This window comes from Pan paniscus, chromosome 10 (genome assembly GCF_029289425.2).
Source record: "Pan paniscus chromosome 10, NHGRI_mPanPan1-v2.0_pri, whole genome shotgun sequence".
NCBI lineage: Eukaryota > Metazoa > Chordata > Mammalia > Primates > Hominidae > Pan > Pan paniscus.
The window spans coordinates 28605249-28610683 of record NC_073259.2 but is presented as its reverse complement, the minus strand read 5'-3'; the positions used below and the strand labels follow the sequence as shown (position 1 = coordinate 28610683).

Genomic DNA, 5435 nt, shown 5'->3' with positions numbered 1-5435 from the left:
TAGATTTCTGCAATGCTTTGGTGGTGGGTGGGTGGGTATGTGTGTGCTGTGAGACCAGCTTTTAAATCCTTAAGGTAAGACTTTTAATGAGAACCAACTGTCAAAGGAGCTCATTTTCAGAATTTGTACCACAACTTTATTTTGAAAACACAAGTTTTGCTAGAACTGGTTAGTTTTGAGCGGGCTTAGGGAAAGGGGGCTGTTTTAAGTGTCTGAGCAGAATTGAAAAATAAGTGGACCCTCAAAAAGAGAAAGGACATGCTCTTTCTAGGGAAGAAACAGGAGAACTTTCAGCCATCCCACTAGGCCAGTGTTTTCCCAGCTCTGCAGCACTCTTGTAAATTTGTAAATTTGCCACAGCTCACTTGTAAATTTGCCAGGGTGGCAGGGACACATGATTCTTAGCCGGGAGGCATGCCAGCTATCAGACGCCCCCAACTCTCAGGAGGGAGAAGGGGGCGGGTGCCCAGAGACCACCCTGGGTTATGTTTATTTTGGGGGATACTTGCTGGTACTGATAGCAAATCTCCCTAGACGATGCAGCTCACAGTGGAATGTCCTGTTGAGAATTCCTCAACTCCCTGGTATCAGACCTAGCACCTTATAAAGTAAATCCTTACATTATAACAAAGGTAAGTCCAGCCTTTCCTATCTGGTCTTATATGTCACCTGATCTTTCAGGTTATTCTGTGCTTGACTCTGTCTCACCAGAAACCCCTTGTTTATTCTAAGCAGACAGAAACCCATAGTTCTTACTCATTTTATCGATTCTCCCTCACTGTTCTCAAATCCCTTTCATTCCTTTTCGTTCCTGGTTACCTCATTGTCCCTTGACCTCCAAAGAATCATCTCACACCCACAAGCCAGACAGATTAATATCCCTGTTTCCCAAGGTGTGTGTTTGGTCTGGCTCCAGCTGACCACTGGGATTTTGAGCCACAACACTATCGTTGAGAGGAAACTCCCTCCCTTTTTATACTAAATGTAGGCATTCTCCTGACCCTTAATCTAGCCTGAAAAAAAAAAAAATCTATCTATCTTCCCAAACATTTCTGAGGGGGAACTTAATGCTCTCTTATCATCCACAAACTTCTCTTGAACCTTTGAGCTCCAAAAGAGAGTATAGATGCCATCTTAGAGATTAGGAATGTTTTGCAGTGTATTTTTAGGGAATTTTAAATCAATAAATCTCAACGTGGGTGATTCAACCAATGGATTTACGCAACTCAGGCATGGATGAGTTCAGTAAATCCTGTCTCATTGCCAAGCCCACTGAACTCACCACCTGAGTTCCACAGCAGGCACTCAGAAGAGCAAATTATTCAGCAGTGGTGAAGAAAGATGGGCTTGGGGATAAAGGAAGGTCAAGGAGTGTTTTGTTCTCTTGTGGTAAGAAACGAAGGGAAGGAGAGGAAAAACAGTTCTAGAATAGCCTACTAGCACAACCTTTGCTTTAGAGATGCTGTTTCAGCTGTCATCGTTTCATTGGGCTTATTTCTCCACCATTTTTGAAGAATAAGCAGGAGTTATGTGTTTCTTGTTATTGTTGGTCGCTGTAGTTTGTAAGATTCAGGATGGCTTCCAAAGAAAAAGTCGTATGAACATATTATAAGTTAGTTTTTCTGGCCTTTATGATGCTACAGAATCACATGCATGTCATGACATTCACCACATTTATGACTTTTATTTGGAGAAACACTGGAAATGAACAGTAGCAATGTATCTGCGTAGGGAGAATTCAATGTCAAAATCCCTAGGGAAGGCTTCCCTCTATGTCCTCTTATTCATTCCTCCCTCCTTCCCTTCCTCCTTCTTCTCTTCCCTTCCTTTCTTTTGCTTGAGTGAACCAGGGGAAACCATTCATCTGGAAGCCTCCAAATGTAGAATTTAAAAAAATTTAGTCCTTGGCAGATCCTTGCAAAGTTTCAGAACAACTGGCCATTTACATGCATACATACACGCATGTGCACATTGCAACGAGCCCACTCATCACTTAAAACTATACTGGGATTTAAAACAATGTTTAGATGCTTTAATTAGATAGCAAATTTTTGGTTTGTGTTGGATCTCTTATTTTGTTGGCTAGGTAGTTCGGGGTGCGGTGGTGACAGAAGTTTAAGAAACGGAGCAGAGAGGTGAGGGCAAACTAGCCAGAATCTTCCTTTCTCTAGTCCCTTGTGCTAATTCTTACATTTTGTGATTGTGGCATGTTTGCTCTGCTCTGAGTACAGAACCCCAGCATATGTCCAACTGTCTGCACAAGTGGGAGAAAGGAGGTCTTTTACGTGACTAGTGTTGACAGCAATGCTGTTAATTAATGTAGCCATAGCAAACTATTCATCAAATTTATGTCTGCACATGGCTTTCTTTACCTTAAATTCAGGCACTTGTTTTACCTTCCCTACATCTATTTTAGTCAAGTAGCCAAGTCACCTGAAAAAATCCATAGACTTTTGAAACCCTACATTCAAGATTAATGTCAGATCAAAGGAGATGAAACACATGCACTTTTTTTCTAAACACAGAATGCAAACAGTCAAACTGAGAAGGTTCTCAGTCTTCTTGTTTCCAAATGAATCATCCATTTCATGGTTGATTGTACTTCCCAAGGTGGCTGCAGTAGATCTCTTATCATACATACTCTTCTTACAACTTGATGTTGACACTCTTCTCATAAACCTGAGAGGGCCTTTGACTACAGTGGAAGTGACACTATGTGACTTCTAAGGCTAGGCCATAAAGAAAGATCTAGTTTCAACCTGGCTGTCTTAAGACAGTTGCTCTAAGGACCCTGTCACCATGCTGTGAGGAAGCCAAGCAACCACAGAGAGAGACCACATGTAGGTGTTCCAGCTGACCACCCCAGCTGTGGTCCCTCTGGTCAGCTGATATCACTTACCACTCCTGGAGCCTGGAGTCATCTGAAGGTTACTGTGTGTGAGTAACCATCAAATGACTCTAGGCTCCAGAAGTCATCCTCAGCATCTGAGCTGAGCTGTCCCTGCTGAGCCTTGCCCAAATTGCAGATCTGTGTGATAGAGAAAAAGATTTATCATAAGCCACTAAGTTTTGGATTTTTCTTATTCACCAATAGGTAATTCCAACCCTGAGTTCTCCCCTTCTACTGGGAGTTTGCTGTTGGTCCTAATAACTTCATATGTTTAAACATCCACTTTTAAAGAAACCATCTAAACTGGGATCTGGAGTTCCTAAGATTTAGCCACAAGAAAAAGTAAAAATTCCCTGCAAAATGAGTGCTGTGAACTAAGAAAAAAGAAGTTAAGATCTAATGGAGCTATCATTAATAATTCAGGAACAGTTACCATTCCTGGGTACCAACAGTACTCTACCATCTATTACATTAGAGCTGAGATAAATTGGAAAATGCTTCTTGACAGAGCAAGTTGTTTTCAAAAGATCAGAAAACGAGAAATCTAAAGAAAGAAGGATGGAAAGAGCAACAATGTGATATGAGCTATGCCATGGACTTAGGATGACTCTGGTCTTTGCATCACAGAATTTTATTTTTTATTTTTTAGAAACTGATGTTTATTTTCTGTCAACCTTATTTTCATGTTGCTTAAGAGTCCGTGCAAGAACAGCTTAAGACCATTCAGTGGTTGCTCCTACCCATTCAGTGGCCTGAGCAGTGGAGCTGTGGACCAGTCTTCCATGGCAGGCTGAGCATTCCAGTCTTCAGTAGAAACTGCTGAATAGGCACAGAGGGCACCTGCATGCCTTCAGACCAGTCTGCAACTTCAGGCTGAGTAACAGTGAACTCAGGAGCTGAAACAGTCCATTTACCCTGAAATTCCTTCTTGGTCACAGCCTTTTCAGCAGCAGCCTGCTCTTCTTTTTCAGTCTCTTCAGGATCTCTGTAGAAGTAGAGATTAGACATTACCTCCCATGGGTGTTGCAGGAAATGGTGCCACGCATGTGCAGAACTTCCCAGGCCAGCATCTACCACATCTGACCCACTGAGGGAGCTCCCTTGTTGTTGCATGTGATGGCAATGTCCAATGGCACAGAGGAGAATCTGTGTTGCATAAAGCAATGGCAGGTGGGTTAACACAAGATGCCTCTGTGAGAGACTGGTGGTGAGCCCTGGGGTCAGAAACCACAAGAAGCCGTGGCTCCCAGTAGGCTGCCTGGATCTGGTTAGGAAGGTTCCAGGAGTGAAGTGGCCAGCAATTGGAGTGGCTCCAGTGGCAGCAGCAAACTTTAGCATAGGCTTCTGGCCAGTATTCCTGGAGGATATGACACTGACATCAGCAGAGTTTTCAATGACAACAATGGCATGACCTGCCAACAGAAGCTTCTCCCAGGTCCTCTTCAGATTTATGCTGTAGATGCCATCACTTTCCTTTTATAGATGTACTGTTCCATTTGGAAGTCAATTTGGTGCCACCTAATTGGGTTCCCACTGCAAGGAGCTTAAGGACATCCTCCTCCTTCGTTTGCAGGACATCAAGGGCTCCAGACATTGTGAAAGTTTCTCTTTAAGTCATGACAGGAATCTGAAATTAAGAACAACGCCGTATGGACCCCACTGTAGGTAGCGCAGAAACACTGCCTCACAGAATTTTAGAACCTCAAGATTGTAAGAGATCAGCTAGTTTGGGTCTGATTAACCTCTCTTGTCAAATCCCTGAGTCCCATCTGCAAAGAAAAGCTATCATCTAGTTTCTGTTTAAATATCTTTGATGTCAGAGAGAATCCTCTTAATTTCTCAAAGAAGTTAGGTGTTAAAGGATTCTTCCTTAGGTTAAGTTAAAACCATTCTCCCTTCAATTTTAACATTTGGTTTTATTGTGAAGTTGTATCTTTTGCAAGAGGTTTGGTTCTAAAGCCACATGAGGCAGCAATTGAATATGGCCAAACATGGTCTTGAAAGTTCCTCAGGAAAGCAACCCAACCATTATTAGCCTATGAGTTGTTAGCCAGCATTCCTGCCCATGTTGGAACTGATTACTGTTTCTTTGGTTGAAAAGCAGAAAATGTAGTTGGTTTGCATAATGGTGATGGAGGCATTTAAAAAAATATGAATTTTACAAAGCTAGAATTACACTCATACTGGGGAGATACTTATGCTAAGAGAGGCAAAATGGACCTGAGATGGGAGAGTTCATACTTTCTGCTTCCTGCTCATTCTGGGGCACATATACACTCATTAAGCAGAATGGCTGAAGGAGCCACCCACACTACTTACTTGTATTTTTCTCTAAAAATAAGATTATTTTTGCAGAGCTCATCTGATTGAATGCGTGTCCATTAAACACACTTACGACATATACCACTGTAGGCCTGTCCTTTAAAGCTACATACAGCAAGTCTCATGTCGTCTCCAGGAAAGCGTTTTGAAGACAGTGATTAGAATTCTTGAGACAGCTCCACACGAAGCACCATCATTCCTTCAAATGTTTCTCATAGAACAT

At 42.2% G+C, this 5435-nt stretch overlaps 1 pseudogene; it reads right to left on the bottom strand.

The window, feature by feature from the left end:
- Positions 1-2091: 2091 nt before the first annotated feature.
- LOC129393495 (small ribosomal subunit protein uS2B-like) lies at positions 2092-4484 on the bottom strand (annotated as a pseudogene).
- Positions 4485-5435: the final 951 nt, after the last annotated feature.